We start from the raw sequence: 23353 nt of genomic DNA, 5'->3' as shown, positions 1-23353 counted from the left end.
CTGTAGAGGTAAAAAGGAAAACAACTTTCAGCAATTAAATCAGGTGTCTTTGGAGGAGTCCGAGTGCCCCATGGAATGAAGCTTCCCGATGCAGTCCGGGCCAGCAGAGGGCACTTCAGCCTGGCAACGGGAATGTGCTCAGGGCAGGCGGCCACAGCCCGCACAACCGGCTGCCTTGCATTAAAAATGGGATTTTTTTATTATTTTAAATGTTAATGGCAGCCATTTAGGCAAGGGGTATGTCTGTCGTGATTGGTGCTTTGTTGGCACTGTCTTCTACAAGCTACCTGTGGCCTAATGCTGTTGTACAGTGGAAGAATTTGGAAACTAGAGGAGAAAAAAATGTTCCCCGATCAGTTTAAGGTGTGACTTTACTGAAAGAAATGACACCTTTGTTGTGACCTTCTATCATCTGAAATTGAACATAATGGTGGATGTTAAAACCATCCTTGAAAAAATTTTTCCCCCAATGTAAAGCTTCTAATTTCTTTTTAGTTGTGATTTGATTTACTCTTTTAATTAAAAAGCAACTGAAATTGTAGAACACTACAACCTACTAACTGATTTTTGTGGATGATGGTGTGAGTTACTTAACAACAAATCACAATCTATTTCCCCTTCCAATCTGGTGGTGATATTGTTATCTTGTAATACAATACTAACAGATGATTATATCTGCCATTAATGCATTTAACAGGAGATGACAAATTTTATTATGATAAGAAGCACCTCACGCTCTTTCATTTGTCCCAGTGTAAATCATAAGTTACTGCCTTGAAGTGAAAAGATTTGTTCTTGTGTAAGAGCTTACTGGTGTAAATGAGGATAGTCAAGCCTGACATGTGGTGATGTACCAAATTATATTACAGGATATTTAAATTCTGTCTCCCACTGTGAACAGCAGGATACCGTTTTTATCCTTCCTGTTGAATGCAGAATCACTTTTCCATTTATAAATTGAGCCTGAACAGAGCACTCTTGGTATTGGCTGTTCCTCTGTTACTCCACATGCAGAGTATATTAAGGCACCTGTTCATTCTTGTAAGGCAGACAACAAACAAACCAAAATACTTTCCTAAAAACAAATTGTTCTGTGATTAGTGGAACTAATGAAGCTTCACTGCCTGCAGGTTTCTGTCCTTTATCCCTGATCCCCTCAGCAAGCCTCCCACCAGAAAGCTTTACTAGTTTATCTTTGCTCATATTTCATGGGATCTTCCCTTTGTCCTTTTTGCCCTGCAGTAATGCCAGATCCTGTTAACCTTCCTCAGGTTCCTCCTGCCCTGTCACCAGCAGCAGCAGCACTTCTGTCTGGCCCTGCGTGCCTGGGGTGCTGGGTGGGAGCTGCTCAGGTGGCCAAGTTATAGCCTCAGATATCTCAGAGGGGAGGATAATTCAAGTCTCTTGTTTTACTACCTGACAGATTTTCCCAGCACTCAGGGGAATTTAATATCTTCAAGGTAGTTGCCCTCTGTTAAATTTCATAGAAATGGACCCAGCAGATATTAAGAGTTTTTATTCCCTACTCCTTGTTCTGGTGATTAGTCTTTGGGAGACTAATTTTGTTTTTGTTAAACTGCTTCTCTTTTTCTGTCTTTCTCTCTTGTTTTGCAAATCAAGTGCAGTGGTTACCAGTGATGTAAGCAAGCACAGATCAGCAACAGAGTTTAGCCCCTGACTATTTTTAAAGGCATGTATGCAACTTAATATCTTGTAGCTCTTGCACTTGAGGACAGTGTGAAATGATTGCCTTCAGGCGTACCACAAACAAAAGTGGAAGATGAATGCTGAGAACCTTAGCTGGAAGGAATTTCTGGAGTCCTGCCAATTCCTTGTACTTCCAGAGTCCCCTCCAGAGCTTTAGTCTGGCTCTGTGCCCAAGCAGGGCCCAGCAGAGCAGGTTGCTCAGGACACATCCAGTTGGCTTTGGAGTATCTCCACGGATGGAGACACCAGAGCCTCTCCGAGTGACCAGGTCCAGTGTTGGACACCTGTGCTGGACAGCAGCATTTAGGTGGGGTCTGTGCCTCTGCTCCTTGTCCTGTCAGTGAGCTCTGTGCAGGTGCACCCTCCCTCCAGGACTGTGTGCTTCTGTTGGCAGATTTTGGTACATAAGGCACCATGATGGAATTTTTTGGGTCATGTTACGAATGGTCAGCCACTGTGTTTATAAAGTCTTGTATTTTATCTGGTTTGTTTTTTTGGGAGGTTTTATCATCAGAAATATTTGTTTGATTTCTGAACATCTAGGTGCAACTCACAGTGTTCTTTTCTAAACCAAGTAATTTTCAAAATATTGAAATTAATTTGAAATTCTCTATGTTGAAATTCAGGTACTAATTATATTTTCCAGGGGTTTATTACCTAGAAGTTGAGCTGCCCTTGTATATATGGGCATTTAAGGTTTTTCATTGTAGAGGGGAAACCATTCTTGCCTGTTATTAAGTTAGCAAAGCCAGGAGCAATCGGTGTACTTTTAAGCTCTGCTTCATTCAGTGGCTATGTACAGATTCACTGTCTTAGCATTTAATACTTGAAAATCCTATCTGAGTGTATTTATGCTCACTCCAGTGCTATCCAGTATTCAGTATTCAAATACCAATACTCTTAAGTGAGGCCTTTAAGCTCATTTAGTGCATCGAGTCTTTTCTGTTTTGCAAAAATTGAAACATGCACAGTATTTTTTATCAATATATGTTTAATGAAAACACCTGCAGGTTTTAAAATTGTCCTGTTTGCTCAGCGCAGAGTGATAGAGATGGCTGGGAGCAGAAGAATTACACCAAATCTCCTGGTGGATATCAAATTTTCTTTGTGTTACTTTCCCAAAGGCTTATTAAAAAAACAAACCAAGAAACTTGCCAGCCAAAAAAAAAAAAACCAAAACAAACAAAACAACCAAACAAAAGTATCTTGAGAAATATTTTTTAAATGAAAAAGATTTTAAGATTGCAACAGTTACCATATAAATATATTGAAAATAAATGTTTTGCAGACAAACTGTGTTGCTGTGTTGTATCAAGGCCCTAAGCTGAGGAGCTGACAGGTTTCGTAGGAGATGAGGACAACAATAAACAGAACCTACAGAGACTAAGTAAATCTGTCTTTAAACTACAATTTATAAAAGTATGTTTACTTTAATCTTATGATAAATAACACTTATGTAAAAGACTAAGTGCTGGCAAAGTGCTGCTTAATTTTCTGAATATTGGGTACTGCTTACTTTGGGATCATTTTGGAAAGAAGATCCAATACACAGGCCAGATTTTTTTATCATAATTTTGAGAGGTTTTAATTTTTAATTAACTATAAAGGTTCTTGCCTTTTCTCTTGCACACCTGAGAGGTGATAGTACTTGAAAAAAACTTAATACTAAAATATTTTATGATTTCAAAAGGCTTTATGTATTTATGTACATCAATCTGTAAAAGTAATTAGATAAAAAAGACCCAATAAAAATAAGTAAGAATTTCTCTAAACTGCTTAATGAGGCCTAATAGAAATCTGAATTTCAGATCACATTAGGGTTGTCACATGCCCTAATTTCAAATGACAGCTCTGGCTTGCCATGCAGTTGGCCTTTTATTTTGTGTCACGAATTAACCACCCGTGTGTTCTTACGCCACTGTTTTATTAGAGCTACACTTAAAAGATGGGAAAACTTAATTATAGTGGTTATGTTAGAACATGAGTTACAGGAGGGAAAATAAAGGCCGTTTCAGACCGTATTTAGATATTTAAAATATGGATAAATATAGAGGAATGAAAAATTCCGTGTAGTTTTCCCCACTTCCTAACCATGCAGGGGTGTGGGAAGTGCAGTTGATGCTCATTAGCAGCAATGTATCAGCACCAAGGGGCTGTGCTGCTCTTGCAGCTGTTTCTGGTAATGGATGACTAATCCTGGATGAGGCACAGAATGCATTCACAGGTGAAACACTTCTTGAAAATGAGTGGTGTTTGTGACACTTGGTAAAACAGTGTCTGCTGTCCAGCTGAAGAAAGGGGATCTACTAACACTATGAAAGGTTAAAAAGCAACTGTGAACTTTGCAGAGCTTTTTATTGATGGGGTTTTTTGTTGGTATGTTTGTTTTTTTGTTTTTGTTTCCTTTTTAAATGTGCTGTTTACTGAAGGGGATTAACATCTCATAATGCCTCTTTTTCAGTGCTGTGGCTTGATTCTGTGTCTGAATCACACTGTCTTGTGGGTCTAAAGAAATCAGGTGGTACATAGTGCTTGATATACAGCAATATTCTGGGGTTGGATTAACAGCTTGGGGAAAGGTGAAAATATAACTTCATTTGCCAGGGCAGAAGGCGTTATCAAAATGAGGTGTTAGTTATCAGCCAAATCGTTCCTGTCTGTCTCTGGAGTTAGAGAGATGCCAGAAGGGACTAGAAATACAAGATGGGCTGCCCTGGCTCAGATCGATGGCCCTAAGTGGATGCCTGGGGACAGGACAAGAGGCAGTCATAATTGAAATGCCACTTAGGCTTTCCCAGGCTTGCAGCCCTTTTGGTCCAGGGACTTTTGGAGCTGGATGTGGCCTTGGCTGCTTGGGAAGCCTCAGTGGGGCTCTGAGAGGAGCTTTTTTGCCATTGCTTAAATCCTTGTAAACCTGTGGCCTCCCCAGTATTCCCTAACAAATGTGCATTTGCTGTGTAAAGAACAAACTCTTTAAGGAGGGAAGAAAAATGGGGAAAAAAAGAATTTTGAACCAGACTACCACTAGCTCTGTTTATGTCTCCTGGCTTTTGTAAGAAAAGAGTCAGGAAGGTCAGATAACATGCCTTGCAGCTTTCTCTGTGGGGTCCTTGCCTCCAGTGGTGGGATGTGGTCAAAGGGCAGTAAATTCAGTGCAGTGTTTGCTGTGTTCATTGCTCTCCTGGCGGGAGGAGGAGGTGCTGCCATGGGGCAGAATCCTTGCTGGAAGCACCCAGACAGGGCAGGGGAAGGTGGGGCTGATGTATTGCTGCTTCTCTTCTGATCTAATCAAAGCACATTGGACTTTGGCCATTAACATAACGGGCTGAACCACTGTGCTGGCGTTGTGCTGGTCTGGACAGTTTGAAGAATACACTCCTGTGCAAGGTTGCATAAAGCCAGAGGCATCATACCCATGCTTTCAAATGCACGTGTCTGCAGCTACTCAGTTTAGCTGCCCTTCATCTCTAGAAAGCAATGGGTATTTATTTATACATACATGCAGTTATGTCTCTGAATGAGAGAGGGACTCTGCTGATGTAACTTTATTCATCCCTTTTAAAGAGACAGTATACTGCTTATCTCAGTAAGCCTGTAAATAATACTGCTTATCCACAGATTGTAGTTGGAATTGCAGTTACTATTGATTTTTCATAAAATTCTGTTGGAATAGTTGTTAATTTAGTGGAATGTTAAGCTTTGCTTATATCCAGCCCCAATGACACTTGTACTTCAGTGGTGTCTGGTGATGGTACTGTGAATGGGTGCAGAGTTCCCTTTATCCCCCCTGAAGAATGCCTCCCAATGCTTGAAGCTGCCTCAGGTGCTTCCACAGTGTCTGGTGCAATGTAAGGAAGGGAAGAGCAGACTTGACGTGCAGGGTGTTTTATGATTCAAGATGCAGATCCACCTCGGGTGTTGCCCTGCTGCTGCTGCCAGCAGCACTAAAGGACTGATAGGGGCAGCTCATCCCCCTGCCCTGCTGATACTCCCTTCACTTTCTGGCAGCCCCAGTTCCTGTCCTCTGGTGAGCTGTGTTTGGTCTAATGAGATCATCCACCTTGTCTGTTCCCTCTCCTCCTCTCCCGACGTTCCCATTTGCACCCTAAGTGTCTCCCTCTTGCTGTTTGGTTCTGCTTACCATGATGCCCATCTTTGAAGCTTTGCAGTAGTTCTGGAAGTTCATGATACTCTGGTACTTTCACTGTAAGTTTTATTGTTTTCTCTGTTTTATTTTATCCTTCTTTTTTGGAAACTCTCAGTGTAAAGTAATGGTAAATACAGTTATATTTATTTTCACGCTTACAAGTGGAGCTCCTGATTAATTTCTTCAGGTTATTATCTACTTGGCTGTTTGTTTCTATCATTTCTTTGAATCAGTAATTGCTGAGGTTTATGCTGTGGTCTGTACTCTGCTGAGACATTGATTAATGTTTTGGTTAGCTGAGCTACTTAAAAAGAAAATCTAAACCTAAACTGAGTATCAAGAGAGAGTGGTTTTCTCCTTGGTTGTACAGCCTGGGGCCTTACTGGGTCACCAGCTGTGGTGGGCACAGCCCAGGATGTTTTGTGCTGCTCTCCTGCCCAGTGCCAGGGTGCCTTTCATACAGCTCACTCAGACATTTCCCTTCCTCCTTCCAACACCTTTTTTTCCCTCCTTGAGAAATGAATGAATTCTTCACTGTTGGCCTCTTCTTTACTCTCCAGATTATTGATGGATGTTTCTTCTTTACATGATGCTTTTTCAGTCCTTTGTTTTGTTAGTAAACAAGAGGTATTATTTGCAGGTGTTAAATACACACTATACCTGTTCTGGGAAAAAAAAAACCAAAACAAACAACTTTCAGATATATGTATTTTTAAAAAATACATAGAAACATATTTAGTTTAGTAATTTCTCCTCTAGAGTTTTTTGTGCCTTTTCCTTTCAGGTTCTTCCTCTTGCAGTTTTAGGAGCTCCTGATATCCTTGAACAGCCCAGAGTCTTTGAAGTTTGGTATCCAGGGGTTGTGATCTATCCAGAGCTCTGGTTTGTAACTAGATATAGGCCATGGATGAACCACCCAGCAGTGGTGGTGAATGATGCAGTTTTTCACTGAGCACAGTTTTGCTTTGTTAGTGTCAGCTGTCCTGATTTGTTGGTGCAATGGCTTCTTCCTACAGCTGCTGCTTGTTAAACACCAACTTTTACTGTTATTCCATTGCAGCATCTTTAATTTCTGTGTGAAATCATGGTCTTCTTCACGTTTGGATGACCATGGTGCTTCCCTTCAGCTTCTGCATTCTTTCCTCCTGCTCCTAGGGCTACGTATTTCAGTAGACATGTCAGACTGGTATATTTTTCATTTTTACTGCTTTTCTTTTTATTTGGATTAAAGTTGCTGTATCTCTGAAGATGTTACAAAGTTACTTTAGTGTGTATTGGAGTTTTTTTTATTCTGCTGTGATTCTGCTGTGATTTTTGCTCTGCCTCTTGAAAGCAGTGCTATTAGATGTTTACCATGATCTTCTTTTTTCTGTTGCTAAATTCTTGCTGACTTTATCCAGAATTTCTCTTGAAAATACAAAGTGCTGTCTTCAACTATTACTAATATTCATTAGAAAAAATGATGCTGTTTTTAAGCTAGGTGTTTGGAAATATGTCAGTTATGAAGTACAAAAGTTACATACTTGAGAAATCTAGAGTATCTTCCTTTTTGTAATTTTTTTTTTTGGTTCTACAGCTGTAATATATCAAAAAACTTGTGTTTATAATTTCATGGCTGTTATGTTAAAAGCTTTATTATTTTTCATTACCCAGAATTCAGTTAATTTCCGTTTTCTGATCTACCACTGTCTGTCATATCTTTTGTTGGCTAATAGGAAGAAAAAATATTTTTTTCTTTCAAGTTTGGACTGCAGCTCATAAACCCAATTTCCATTATATGTATTGAAGTCAAGATGAGGAAAAACATATTTTGAAAGTTTTACTCCTATTTGTCAAGGGTGTTATGTTATGATCAATATCACTTTAAGTAATTGGCATTTGTATTAAATATCAACTGAATAGAAATTCTAAATGTTCCCTGATTTGTTGGAATGTTCAGAATTTTATAAATCATTAGTTTAAATAAGTTTCTGGAGGATGTTAACTTTATATGTATAAAGTATATACATATATAAGCGTTATGCATATAAAGTATGCACTGTGCATGCAAAGTGAGTTGACATGAAAGTACTAGAATTGGTTTTTGAATACTGTGAATACAGTTTTTCTTCCAAGTCATCTCTCTGCAAGCTTGTCTCTGTCTATTGTAACACTGGCTACACTGCAAGGCAATTATTCAAGTTGCCAAAGAGGGGTTTGTGGGGATGGAGCAGTGAGAAAAGTCAAGGACTTAATAGCCAAGACAGAGATCTTTAATTAGGATTTGTCCTGGCCTTTGGGTGAAGCTGCATGGTGATACCTTTTCTTCAGAACGGTTGGTGCAGTGCTGTGATCAGGTGCAGCCTCAGAACACGTCAGTCATGGGAAGCCGTGTTGGGTGGTGTTTGTAAGATCAGTGCTGTGCATTTGCTTTGGGTTTTTCTCCAGCTGAGGTGAAGTCCATGACACGGGTTGTTCAAAAAGGAGGGGGATACCATAGCATGCAAATGGTTTGTGTAGCCTTACACTCCAGCTGTGCCATCAGCTGTCAGCACCTGATCAGGACATTCTGTGTGTGTTCCCCCTCCTGCTGGCACTGCCTCCTCATGTGGCAATACACGAACCAGGGTGGGGAACTGGTGCAGAATAAAGCTGTGGCAGGAGGAGACAAAAGAAACAGGACTGCTCAGGCTCACAGAGTGACCCATCAGGCCTGTGCTGGCTCAGAGGAGCCAGGTGTTGCACAGCTGGTTGTAAGGAGCGAGCTGCTGGTGGGAGCAGCACTGCTCTCCAGCCCGAGCACAAGGTTTGTGACTGCTGCTGCTGTGCTCCTGTGGTGCAGCTTTTAGCAGAGAGGGGAACTGGAACTGCTGTGTCCCACAGCTGCCTGCATGGTGACAGATTACAGATTTCTGCATCGGTATGGCCGCTAAATGTGTACTTGTGTCTTATTTACTGGGTATGTAAAAATGCTTATCACTCTGAGCTTACAGCTGAAGGCACCCAGGCCTGTCCTGCAGCATGCAAAGTGCTGTGTAATGCCAAATGCAAGGAAAATTGGGCACGTGGTATTCACAGACACTTCTTCCATCTTCTCATGCCAAGATCTCAGGCAATTAAAGGGGAGCAGTGTCCTCTGGGGAGCAGTGAGCATGGAGGGGTTGGTGCTGAGCAGCAGCAGGGTGAGTCAGGGAGGCTGCCTGGCCTGGGGCCAGCAGAGTCAAAAATGAGCAGGAAATTGATTTAGTGAAGCTCTGAGTACCTTGTGCTAAATGATCTATTGACTAAGGAAAAAAGAGAAATTAAAATTAAAAATACTACTAATGAAACAAAATGTAGAGTATGTACCAACCAGGACAAATTGTCTCTGTTATGTAGATTTTGCCGTTCCCTGGCTTTTAGATGCTTGCAGCTGTGATATTTCATTTCTATCATTACTGTGTGTCTAATCTATAACCTTCATCTAAGAAACACGACTCATTAATTAATCATTACCAAGGGCAAGACATGCAACAGCATCAAGTGTGCCAAATCCTCTCTCCAAGTTTTTAAGTGTCTGACTGCTCGTAGATAGCATCTCAGCAGTCCTGGCAGATTACTCTAAAGGACCAGATCTTGCAGCACGTACTCAATTTATGGGTTTTTATATCAGTTCTTCCAGTGGCACTCCAAGTAATTTGCAACTCTGCCTTCCATTTATTTAACCCTCTCCATACTGCTGCTCCGAGCCCTGCTGCTGTGGTTCCTGGCACTGCTGGGGTGGCTGGGATGTGGGCGGCAGCAGGGACCTGAGGGTGGCATTGGTGCAGATGGGCAGCCCTGGAGTTTTTATTGCTCACCTGTGCCTCATTGGCACTGATGTGGAGAGGCATTATGGAAATGGGCAAACTCTGCTGCACTGTGACTTCTCTTCCGAGAAACAGTGAAACTCCATTTTTATGCTGGCTATGTAGTACCTGCTAAAATTATTTTTAAAGAATCCGGTATTATTCTAAGAGATGTCTGAAAGGAACAACTTCATTCCCTTTGGCTTTGCTTCTTTTCTTGCTTGGTTTGGCTTGTTTGTAAATACTGGTCGATGTTTACAAACACTTCTCCCCTGCTCTCTTACAGAAAGCTACTTCAAGGCAAAAAAATATTAGAACTTGTCAGACTGTGTTTTTAGTCAGTCTTGGTAACAAGTACTTTATTGACAACTCTGTAATGAAACATGAAACCTGTTTTGATTTTTGTTAACTAATTTTCTACACGGATTTATGATGGGGATTTCTTGTTTGGCTTGTTTGGGCTTTTTTTTTTTTGTTTCTTTTCTAATTTTGTTGCAGCTAGAAAGTTTCACCTTTCTTTGGACCTTCCACATATAAAGAGGACAAAGGAAAAATTGAGAACTGAGATTGTAGCTCTACTGCACTTTTTTACAGTGTCATATGCTTTTACATCTCCTGTGACTTTGAAAAGCTCTCTACTTACTTCAGCCTGATTTTTAAAGACATTTTTGCACGATCTTGTGTCTTCCTTACGCATTGCTCCGTGAGAAGAGGTGACTCCCCAGAGAGGACCAGCACGGTGGCCAAGGGGGGGTGACAGGCTGGCAGTGCCTGGGCAGGGCTGGACCTGGCCCCTCCTGGTGAGCAGAGACTGTGCCCCAGCAGAGCCCTGAGCGTGGGCACCGGGGGCTCCACATCCAAAAACCTTCTCAGATGTAGTTTCCAAGTGGCCACGTGTCCTTCAGTCAGCCAACAACTCCTTGTGATCACTTTGAAAAGTCTGGGTGAGGTGGGCTTTGCTGAGGTTTAAAGATGTTCTCTTATGAGGTAGATTTTAGCTCTCACATATTAATTCTTCTTTTTTTTTTTTGGTAGCTTATCAGTGTCTGTATCTCTGTAACCCAACACTGTTCTTACGGATCTTGCTGTTCCAAATCCAGCAGCTCCTGAAATAGTGATACACAAACAGGGGAGGTGTAAAAGAATTAACAGTTATAAGCAAATACTCTAAATGGCACAGAATTACCAAAGCAGGAGGTAGGTATTAGAAGTGTAATTTTCACTTAGGCATAGGTTGATAGGATTGCACAAAAGAAAGTAAGCATAATAGTGAAAATAAGGAGATTATGAAAGTAAAGACTGCATCCCAAACCCTAATTAGTGAAGTTATCTGCATTTCAGCTTTCACATTTGCTCATTAAAAGCACTGTTTTTTTTTTTTTTTCACCTTGATTCATATTCTCAGAAAATCTTATGCCAGGATTCTGGCCATAAAGATTTTACATGATATTAATGTACAATATGTATCCAGTTCTTTGTCTTATTTTAAAAATTGATGCTTTATGGAAAGCTGTTGGCCTGAAATACAATTATGCCTATTCATTTCTAGGGAGATAAACCTCAGCAGTTAAGCAGTCCTAGTACACCAAGCTTCTTTTTTAACCAAAAATAAGTACTGTTAATTTAAATTCAGTGAAAGACATGGATAAAGCAGTGTTAAATGCTCTCACTGTTAAAAGAAAGTAGCTTAAAAGTTTCATGCAGAACAGTGGAAAGCATTAGCTTGTCTCTATAGGTTTTTGTACATATTTATGATGAAACATTTGGCTCTAATATTGATGGTTGACATGTCTGTTCCCCTCTCCAGCCTGTGAGAATTTTGTATTTGTTTTGAGTGGGATGCCATAAACTATTTGAGTTTCTTTAGCAGAATGACCAATCACTTCTTCACCCTTATTTCTTATTGCTCAGTTTCATAATGCAAAGTGAAACACGCTTCTTTCAAAGTCATCTTACATATGGTTTTTTGCTCTGCCTGGATCATTTCATTGACCAGGTGGAAGTTGCTGAGGCAATGGACATATTAGGTAATATTCGTTTTTCCAAAAATACTTTTGTGGATAATAGAAATTCTGAAGAAAATGTGGGAATCAACAGGTATTAGGAGGTATTGCAGACTGAGAAAATAATGAATTGACGGAGCAAACAACAAATGGTCTGTAAAGTGGCAACATCTAAGGCTATTTTCATTTAAACTTTTTTGTAATAAAAATGCCCAGTGGAAAAAGTGTCGTGATGCTAAAGTATTGAGAAGTGCTGCTTAAGTTCATCATGGTCTTTTGTTCTTTTGAACTGAGTAGGGAAGATGTGGTTCTTTCTTATTTACTAGTTTAGCAGTGTAAAAATTAAATTACTAAGCAATCTTTGTGCTTGAGTGTCTGCATTTGGGACAGGGGGGAGGGAAAAGAGGAAGCATGTGGAAAGAGGAATCCAGAAGGTTTATTTCTTACATCTGGTGTGGTTAGATTGTGGGGTCCTTCTGGTGGTTAAAAACTGTGATAGATGAACACCAAAACACTGTTAAAGCCTCTGCTTATTGTTAGGATTTTACAGGGTTTTTTTCTGAAAGTTATTCTTATTTCTTTCTAACAGATCCGTCTTGGTTTTCACTGCCTACTGCAGTAAGAATTCCCTCTCACCTGATGAGCTAAAGACACGACCCCTAAGGACTGCCAGAGTGAGCGCTGCCGGCTGCCCGGTCAGTGAGTACTCGCAACCTGACTTCTGTGTGCTGTTTGCCCACAGATGTGTTTATATTGTTGGCCAAAGTGGTTCCATCTATGCTTCAAAAGTGCCTGGGAAGATCTCTGCAGGAAAGTGGTTTTGTAGAGGAAAGCAATTTGTCTCAGCACTTTGCTCTAAAGAATCTACTTCAGTCTTTTCCAGCCCACCTGAATTACTTCAGAAAGCCCCACTAAAAGGAATGTGCCTTTTTCCTGCCTACCTGCATGTTCATTTGGGGGCTTTGCTCATCCTGACAAATTCAGGATCAAATGAGGGTGTTAGGAATGTATTGCTCCTGACATCAAAGTCATTTTTTCTTCACTCAAATGAGCTTTTTGTTCAGATCCTGAACACAACAAAAATTTTTTTATTTAGTCTGTATGACTGGCTGCATATAGTTCTATATCTGTGTATAGACAATATATGCCATGCAGAGAAAAGGCAAAGAGAAGAAATCTTTCCATTATCTGTTCTTTCATGGTGTCTCTAACTGCTGGTCAGAATGCTCACAAGACACCCTACAGTTTAATTACTGTTGTACACATGCTCTGGGAATTCAGGTAATTATATAAAGTACCACAGTCATCCTGATGTGTCCAGCAGTGGAAATGGGCTGTCCTGCTTAAGAACAGCTGAAGAGTAAAGGGAACATAACCTTTGGTTGATAGAGTCCCATCAGAAAAAAAAAAAAAAAGAAAACCAAACCCAACTTATGTTCAATAAAAAATCTGTCTTCTCTTATAGATTTTAATTTTACTGATAATGATTTTCAGTGAGACACCTGAGAATTCTTACTCGAGTAATTTAATTCAGTGGCAGTATTTCATGGGAAGCTACTTCCAGATTGTGCCTTTTCTAAAATAAATCTCTCATTTGGAGATAATTTAATATAACATTTTAAATTGCTTTACTTGTTTTGAAAAGCATGGCAAAATAGTGGAGTTTAGATATGGCAAGCACTAAATTCGGAGGGAATTCTTTAATTCACACTGAAAAAAATCAACACACTCTTCTGCATTGTTTGCAATGTGTCATTTGGTTGTCATTACACATTTCTACTGGAAGGTTAATTTCTGACTCCAGGGCTGTACTTGTTCAGTTTTTAGACCATTAAGATCTGTGCTCCATACTTATAAAGTAAATTACTCCAAGGGTCTGATCTTTAAATTTTCAAATTTTATGTAGTGTAAGAAAATTAAAATGAGAAAAATGAGATCTCAGTATAAGGAATCCTTGATCTGGTGGGATTATGGTGGTTTTAAATTTTTTTTTTTTATTATTTTACAGGTCTAAGTTGCATGACAGCTTTCTGCCATTTCTGTATGGTTAGAAATATGAAATAGGGGATTCCTGAAATAATTTTGACTATTTTAAATGTCTAGTTAAATGTCTATCTAGTTAATGTCTATCTAGTCTAAGTTATTTGTATATGCTCTGTCTACATGTTCCTGTATTTAAGGGATCTTCATAGCCCATCTGTAAGTAGTTAAGGAGCAGATTGACAAGTACTTCCCACACCAGATTCCAGGAGAACAAACATTAAGTGATAAAATATACTGGTCCAGGAGCTCTCACTTTTGCTCTGTATCTCAACAGCAGTTTGTTGGGGAAAGGTTGCAAATGTAGGTCCTTGGTGAAAATTTCAAAACACCTGATAGCTCAATCTCAAATTCCCTGCTGTAGTCTTGGTTTGTTTGTTTTTGCTGTCTGTTCTTTACAATAACACCAAGTGATCTCCCTGCGTCAGACAGCAAGTCTGTAGCAAGGCTGAACATGAAACCAAATTCATAATTCCCTGCAGTAATTGAGGTTGAGAATATGCCTGTTTAAACTTTCAAAATGATGGCTAGATCCTGTGCATTTCTTATTTCATTGCTCTGGGAAATACTGAGGCCAGGAAGGATTTTCAGGTACTGAAGAAAAAATTTTTTCTTGCTCCCCATCATATGTCTGGGGGAGTTTGCTCAGGGTTTGATGTGAGTTGAGACACAGGCTGGGACAAAGAGCTCGGTGGTGTTTGTGAGGAGTAGAGCTTTCCTTCCCTGGCAGTGAAATATTTCTTTATTGGATCTCCAGCTGAAGGAGGGCTCCCCACAGAGCCCCAGGACAGGGGAAGAACATGAGCACCACAGGATCCCACACAGCATAGTACAGCAGCTGATTTGGGGTTTCATTCTGGGGCTTTAGGGTTTTGGGATGTGTTCTGTCTTTACGTGGGAGTCTTCCTTAGCTCCAGGTTTGGGATTGGGAATTTGCCCTCAGCTCTGTCCCAGGTGCTGGTGGCATCACTTGTTTTCAGCCTGCTGTAGGTACTGTCTGTTCTTTATTTCACTCCTAAACTTGTGTTCCTGTGGATTTCCTGGTGTGATGAGGAAGTGCTGGAAACTTCGCAGTTCATTCCCTTTTGCATGCTTTGTCCAGCCCTTCAGCAATGCCTGTTTCTGCCTTGTTCTTTATGCATCTGTCAAAAACTCACTGTCAGTTCCCAAACCACTGTCGAGACTCATTTCCCTCCATTGTGCCCTTCTCCAGCATCCTCTGTGTTCTTCAGGGGCCACGGCTGTGACATCAATATTCCAGCATATTTGTTAGGTTTGGGGTTTTTTTTATTTACTTTCTTTTCAACAAAGGCTGCTATCATCCCATCATGGTGCTTCAAATTCGTTAGAAAGTAACTACCTTAGAGGAAAAAGAAGTTTAACTTCTTGAACAAAACCCTTCTGGACTTATCCTCAGGGGAGGACTCCGTTTCTTAGCTTTATGCATCTTGACAGGAAATTCGTGTCTTCTGAGGGAGCTGGAAGAAAACAGCCTCTTCATCACTGCCAACTTCTGTGCTCTTCTTAGTTCCAGGTCTGGAGGATGCAAATTTCTTGGCATTTTTAGTGCTGCCACTCTGAAAAAAAGAGCATATTCTATATGGTTTGAAAACCTTCTGTAAACTCCCATTTCATGAATAGTCAAAGCTACTTGAGCAAATTGCTGAAGAAGCCCTTTTTTTACTGTCAGGCTTGGATGCCTCTACCATGTTGGGTTTATTAGTTTGCAATGATTTTGAAAGGGTACAGAAGTTAACAAATAATGTGTTGTTAAGTATTTGTATCTTTTATTTATTAGGCAACAAACTCACAATCAGAGCTTGATAAGTATTAGCACTCACAAATGGAGCCACAAAACCAATGCAACTTCTGCTATTGATTTTTCTCCTGAGTTACTCTTGGCAGCAAAGGCAGGTGTTAGCATCCTGTGTAAGCATCAAGCTTTGAGTAAATTACTCTAAATTATAAACTAACCAATAAATCAGCATTGCTACAGTGTTGTCCTCCCATTCCTCACCCCATACCTGAAGTGTGTATCCCAAGTAAGAAACAAAGCATCGGAAAATTGGTTTAATTTTATTTTTAATTAAATATAGAAAAATGGATGCTGTCCTGGAATTACCAGCAATAATTAAGCCTGATTAAAGATCAGGGACATATATGCTATTAAAATAGGTCATTGTAACTTCTGTAATTACAGAAGTAGAATTAAGGTGTTGCCCATGCTTTTGTAAATTATGCCATATCACCAAGTACCAGTTTTTTTATATTTTTGTTTTTGTTATGAAGTTCAGTAAGGTATTAATGGGGCTAACCACTTTTATAAGTGGTTTTAAATTTATCAGGACATATGCCCACACATTGGCCTTAGCACTGCAAGCATATTTGTTGCGAGAGAAATTTATTTGGCAGCATTCTTTAAGACACGAGATTTGATATGAGGAGATGAAGCACTGCCATTTCTCAAGTACTGCATGAGCAGATGAGAAATTGAATATTACTTTGGATAAATTCAGACCCCTGTCAGATGTATGGAAGATTGGAATAATTCAAGCAGAACAGTAAGTCTAGGATAATTAAAAAAATAAATTACTGTATCTTAAAATATTTTAGTGGACTCTAGATATGAGTGTTCAGATTGAGAAGGATGTAGTGAGAAAAACAAACTATAAAAATTACCAAATTATCACTGAAGGTCAAGTAAAAATGTACTGGAAAAGATAACTGATGTTTGGCGTCCTGTTGTTTTTATTTGGGGTTTTTTTGACTGACTACTATGTAGCGTACAAAGTTGAGGGTTGATAAATAGATGCTGATAATATTTGCTATTTTATGAGAATTCTCTTTGAGTCAGGTACAAATTTTATTAACAATAATCTGCATTCTATGCCATGACATTGTATAATTCATGTGTTCTTCAGATACTTCAGTGGGATATGAGATTTTGTGTGAGAAAGGATATTACACATTTTGTTTATTTTTCCTAAACTTGAGTGGGATATGAACCTCTATGTGAAAAAGGCTCTGTGGGGAAAAAATATTTGAGCTTTGACCTTTGATTTTTCTAACTAAGGGCAAGTTTAATATATGTCATAGTTTTAAAAAGAAAACTCATTTTTTGCTTTCTAAGGGAATATGGGACTCTGGGTGAAAGGGTGGGGGGAAATACTGTAGATTTTCAGGATGGCCTAGAGTGGCAGCTTGAGGGAAATGTCTGAATGCTTCTTAAAGTGAGACTGAAGGGGACAGGTCTTGCCTAGAAATGACATTCTGTGCATTCTGGGGCTATCCTTGGAGAGCCCAAAGAAAACAGTTACAGCTCATGACAGATTGTTCTCTATCAAACAGTCTGTGTTACCTGCTACAAGCACTGAATAGAGGTACCTGATGTGAAGGAAAATGTAAAAACCTGTATGTGGTGCAGTAATCTGCCCTTTATTTCTGGTTTTATTCCTTCCTTCCTGTACTGAAAACTCAGCACTGGTAATTCTAGATTTTTGTGCAACTGATTCTGAAGTCCTCCTGGAAACTTAGTGGGGCTTCAAAAGAAGTTTTATGTGTTTCAGAATGATGTAGCCCTTCCTGTTTGATGATGAATCCTGGGCTGAACTATTTCAGAGTGAAATAGTTTCCTTGTGAAAGGTCCTATATCCTTGTGAAAAGGAAAGGTTCTCAGTCAGCATCTGTCCTGGAAGAAACCCTCTGTCTGTAATTACTTCGTGACTGGAGTTTGAGGTGCTGTGACTGTGTAGGTGTCTGATAAATGTTTTTGGTGGAAGGAACACACATATGAAGAATGAGTGGATAAAGCTGCATTTCAGTTCCATTCATTCCAGACCAGGCTGATGCCTTTGCCTTCATGAACAGATTATTTTTGTGTATTTAACAAAAAAGAAAAAAAAATCTTTGAGAAGGGAATGTTGGTAAATAGATGTTTTGTTTCAGGTTTTTCCTTTGCTTTTTATTGCACTGTTTGTGTTTCTAGAAGTAGGAGGTACAAATAAAAAATACAGTTACAAAATACAGTCCAATTGTGAATCAGCCTGAAATTAAATCACAGGTTAACTTCTAGTAAGCAGCCTGTATCTACTTCGATAGGATCTTCAAAAATCAGATGTGATAGAAAGAAAACAGAAGTAGATGAAAACTAAACTGCCATCACAGTGGTAATCAAAATATTCAGTGTTCTCAGACCTTGTTGTATGGGAAGCACCACCCCATCAGTACTGACAGCTGCACGTGCTTGGTGCAGAAGCTGGGGCGTGAATCAGGGACAGTGAGCCTGAAGAACAGCTCAGGTGTCACTCTGGAGGTGGCTGGTGCTGACTGCAGGGAGGGAGGGACCAGTGAGCAGGACACCTTGCAGGAGTAACTCAGTTTTGCACATCAGGGAGCCCTCCAAGGCTGCTAACCATGCACTAGAGGAACATGGCAGAAGGGCTTGGGAGAGCCCAGTGCCATTCCACGACCTCTGTGAGCCAAGATGACCCTTAACACAAGTATTTTTTGTTCTACACTCTTACTCTGCCTTTGAACTTGAAGCTGTGTGCAGGGAAGGTTGTGGTTTTCTAATTGTCTTCAGGCTGTTATTTATTCTCTGTGTCACTGGGCCTTCTACAAGTTTGCATTTACATAAACATGTCTCACAATGTTGGCACCTTTACAGTGAGCTGAAATGGGGAAACAACATGGTTCCTATTGTTTTACATGATCTACTACAGAAAACCAAAATGTACCTAAGGATGAGTTTCATCAAATTAATTTAGAATTATAAACTCAATATAACAAGATTTTTATTTGATTTCACCTTGCACCTGCCCACTTATTTTACTGGCAGATGGGTGTAACCTTACCTTTTTGAGCATGTGCAGCAGAAGCAGCTTTGCTTCATGCAGATCCTTACTAACCCAGCTTTTTATACCCCCTGGCAATCTGCTCTGTGCTTGTACAACACCAGGTTAATTACAGCCTTGTGAACATGTGCACTAAAACAATCTGCCTACTGGTAGAGAGATTTTTTTTTTTTGTTCTTTTGCTTTACAAGGATGCATCTTCTTATTTTTTTAATATTAGCTCTGTCATAACTGTCATGTGGCACATTTCACGGAGAGTTAAAGTTTCCCTCACTTTAGCAGAAATCCAGCTTATTGTGCAGATACCCATTTTGAGAATGAGCATCTGCAGCTACTCAAGACACAGAGATGCTGGTGAATGTGTCTAGGCATCTTCATTTGTTGTGCTGTGTTGTCCCTGCATAAATATGCAGAATATCTGGCAGTTGAGCAGTCACAATGCAAAAAAGAGAAACATGCTGGTGTTTTGTTATGTGATAGCTGGCTGTGCCACTGATTATAAAGCATGTAGTTGAACCCAAGGGGAAGGAATTTTTCTTTTCAAAAAATATTCTAAATATTTTTCTTATCTCTATTTTTTTTTGTCGATCTCCTTAGCAACAGAAACAGATGTTTCTTTTCTCTTAGTCATTACATTCAAAGAAAGTAGCTGCTTCAAAAATAAGGAAAGCAGTTTCTGTGAATTGGGTAGCTATTAATTATTGCCAAGATGTTTTAGGATGATAAAAAGACATGCAACAATTGGCTTTTTTCTTTAATTGAAATATAGCTATCTAGTTAACCTGTGCTGGTTAGGTGAGCTAAAATCTGTCTGTTTTTTTAGTGCAGTTGTGTGATAAAGACAAGAGTGAGCTTGAATATTTCTGGTTTATTGAGGAGATACATAATATCAATGTGCACCTAATGTTTTATTAATTTATGACTTCAAAGCAAGTCAGTGAAGAGTTTGCCTTGAAGACAAAGGACTAAATATGCATGGCCTTACAAATATATATTTTTGTATGTCAATTTACAATATGAAATTGTATAATTAATTTTAGATGTGGATTTTGTTTTACCTTGATGCTCTTTTTCAAATTACTGTCTATTTTTCTTTGGATTTTTTATTTTTTGGTACAATTTTAAGCTTTTACTTGGGTTTCAAAAGGGTTTACTGATCCATGATTTTCATCTGTATGGGCACAAGTGCCTTTCTAATTCACAAGAAACTGGCACATATAGATGAGATTTAGAGAGAAATGAGTTAGGACTGCAGAATCCTATGGATAGGATATGGACTGGTCTCTGTCAGCCAAGAGAAACAGAATCACCTCTGCAATTTGGAGACAAGGCTTGTTGCTGCTCCCCTAGTCCTGAGTGTCATTTAAGATAACTGCATGTGCATGGACCCACATGTGTGCTTGAAAACCAGTGCAAAAGATGAACCTTCATTCCTGACAGTGTTCATCTGTTTAGTTCATCTCATGGAGATTTAGTAGCAGTGTTGAGGGGAAAAAGCAGGTGTTCAGATGGGTGAAATTGGGAAGCCTTAATCTCAACTGGGGCTAAACTGGCTTTTTTTACAAGCCCGTTCTCCTGCAGCATGCACATCCACAGCAGGAAAAAGAAAACAAAGCCTTTGACAAGAATTTCCTTCAAGAACCAGCAAAGCTCAGAGAAGGAAAAGGTGAAGAAGATTAGTGTTATGCCACAACTTTTAATCACATTCTTGATGCTTTCCTTTTTCTTTGTCTGCCTCCAACCCTGAAAATAATAATTCTGATTTGGGCTCCTTTTGCCACATGTGTGGTTTTGAAAAGCTTTTACCAAAGAACCATCTAGAGCATGTGTGAGGACCAAGAACACTGAGAACTTCCTCCATGGCAGAGCTGATGAGCCGGGAGGAGCAGTGAGCAGCAAACCCTGGCTGTAATCCTTTCACCTGGCCAGCACTTCAGACAGATGGGCAGGCTGCCCAAATGCTGTTTCCCTGGGAGTCCAGGGGAGCAGACCACACTCCCCCTTAGGTTTTGCTAAAGAAGTGGTGGAACCATCTGCATTCCAGTTAGATGTGCAGAGTAATCAAAAGTACAAATATGAAAGCACCCTGATTCCTCAGTTAAGTGCAGAATCTTGGTGTCTGCTGTAGGCTGGAGGCTAGCACAGCTCCTCAGGGGTGGGAGTGCTGCAGGAAGCAAAGCAGCTTGCTCTGGGCAGGCTCAGTTTCAGGGAACATGGGCACTGTTGTCTGTTCACCCCCGTGGAATTTCTGTATATGGGCTGGGAGTAAAGGTGTCTTGTGGGAGGACCTCAGACGGGAAGGCTTGCATCAGCTGTGGCCGGGGACAGTGTTCCAAAAATGGCAGGAATTTTTGTTGCAGGAAAGAGCCTTAGAAAAGGACAAAACCTTGGTGTGTAGGCAGGGAGGCAGCCTGCAATGGGTATCTGCTTGTCTGTAGGCAGTCCTTGCCTGGTGCTGGCTGCTAAAGTAAGTTAGGTGTTATTCCTTCTCAGTGTTGAGTTTACTCAGTTTATTGTAGGTGAAGCAAATGTTGGCACTATGAAACAAGAGTTGCTAAATGAAATCTTACTGCCAGTGTCACCTTCTGTAAGTGAAATTCAAACAGGTATATGAACTCTTTGGTCATGCATTCCATGCCAGCCTTTGGTTCATGCTGACTCTCTCCTGTTGAGTTCTTGGAGTAGGGGGCCTTTTCTAGGGAGCAGGTGATGGTGCAAATTCTTTCATGGTAGCTGCAGATAAGGCAGCGAGGCAGCCCTTTGCCACTTGGAGCAATAATAGTCATCAGGATGGCTCTGTGCAAGACACCCTGCTCTGTAGCAGTGCCTGGAAGTCAGTGACTACAAAGTGGAAAAGGACTAAGCTGGTTTGTGGTAAGAGCAGAAATTTCACTTCCCTGGTGTCTCCTTAGCTGACCATCCATCCATTTCAAATATTTCCCTTGGTACCAGTTGTCTTGGTGTTTCCTGGATTTTGGAAAATCATTGTTTACATATTGGTGGTCTTTTTGAATAAATGTGGATCATTCCTACAGGGTATTTTAGAGGAAATTGCAGATTTTCTTTTGTCCTCTGTTTGTTTCATATGTAAGCTGTCTGTTACTGTAAATCCACAGATTTACTTACTTGTGTAAGAGAGAATTTAGAAGAAAATTAATCATTCGTTCATCATTAAAGGGAACCAAAAAAAAAAAATAACACTGGCTAAAAAAGGAAGTGTTCTCAATGCCTACACAGTTTCATGGACAAAGCTCTTCAAATGCTTCCATAGCAAATGGGGGCCTCTTTAACCTTCCTGGTAAATCACCCCTTAAGGTAGAATAGCTGATAATTCTGCAGCTCTTCATTATGTCTGTCCACAGGTTATTTTTAAGGACAGACTTGTCATGAAGAATATTTCTTTGATATTGAAAGAATTAATTCTACTCAGTTTAATGCTAATGAGAATGAGACATGCAAAATCAGTATTTTGGATTTCTATGTGAGAATATAGGGGTTAAATATGCACTTTAACTGGACTGAATATTCATAATATCTATTGTGGGTTTTTTATGCATGAAAAATATGTGAAGGCAATTTGTTGAATCAATATTCCTGACAGGCCTGTTTCATCTGTGGTTTTTCAGGGGCTGGGAGAGGATTATTTTGGTTAGCTTGTTTGTTCTTAGTCTGATTTTAACAAAAAATCTGAATTAATTGCCTTAGGTTGGCTCTGTCACAAAGGACAGGCTCTTTGTCTGATGACACTGTACTCCTGGAATAAAAGAAAATATATCAGAAAGAAAACAATGAAGAGTAATTGTCTCCAAATGTTTGGCAACAACCACTCCAAGACTTCCTATTTACTCTAAGATGAGGGTAAATTTTCAGTAAAAATATTGCATACATTAGAATCACAGAATTCAAAATTAGATACTGATTTTTAACTTTTTAATTTTACTGTAATGATTATTAATTATGGTGACAGACCCTAATCATGCATATGTCAACACTGAAGACCATTTTTTGTTATATATTTCAGGTATATTCTTAAAAACATTACTATTTTAAATCAACTTGTAATATAAACACCTTCATAGAACCTGCTGTTGTGTGGAATTCATTGTGCTCTCTAGAGAAGTATAGAATCTGTGGAAAAATGCTTTTCATCCACCAAAGGAAATAGGAAATTTGACAACATGCATTTGTCTGCAAAATGCGAAGCAATATCTGATGAAATATGCTTTGTCAATAAAATAAATTGCCAAACAAAATGTAATCCTTCCTCAAAATACATTTAGCCTACACAGTGAAATAAGCCACTTCCACAAAGTGCATTTGGTTGCTTGAATTATTTTGATTTGCTGTCTATCAGAATCTGTAGATAGTGTCTTGTGTCTTTTTTTTATTGTCAGACACTGTATATCAACCTTTTTTTATTACATATAGGTGAAACACATTTAATTTGAAGGTAGACATTAGATAGGACAGCTATATGTATGTACATATGTGTACACATATGTATGGAGTTGTTTATAAATTAAAAGAAAACTTGGGGTCTGTTAAAAATAATTGTATTTGGCTAAACAGGAATTTATTGCTAAACTTTTGCATCTCATGGGAACAAAAATACACAGTGCTACAATTGGAAAAGACACTGCAGGTTTGGCTCCTTCACCTTAAGTACAAATATTTTCCCAGTTGTGTCAGGAAGAAACATAGATAGGAATGTATTTATCTTTATCATATGTAACAAAGTAAAAATCACTTTTCCAATGTTATTTCACGTAGCAATGAATTAGCAGCTCTCATTAAACA

General features: G+C 39.5%; 1 protein-coding gene across 18 annotated transcripts in view; it reads left to right on the top strand.

The window, feature by feature from the left end:
- TENM2 (teneurin transmembrane protein 2) overlaps positions 1-23353 on the top strand; it is a 1085256-nt gene that overhangs the window by 516805 nt on the left and 545098 nt on the right. For all 18 annotated transcript variants that reach the window (XM_068205619.1, XM_068205638.1, XM_068205636.1 and 15 more), the window contains one exon: positions 12253-12358. The gene's annotated coding sequence lies outside the window, so the exon portion shown is untranslated. The remainder of the gene's footprint in view (positions 1-12252; positions 12359-23353) is intronic.

The sequence above is a fragment of the Anomalospiza imberbis genome, chromosome 15 (assembly GCF_031753505.1).
Source record: "Anomalospiza imberbis isolate Cuckoo-Finch-1a 21T00152 chromosome 15, ASM3175350v1, whole genome shotgun sequence".
Classification (NCBI taxonomy): Eukaryota; Metazoa; Chordata; class Aves; order Passeriformes; family Viduidae; genus Anomalospiza; species Anomalospiza imberbis.
This window is presented reverse-complemented; position numbering and strand designations above follow the sequence as displayed.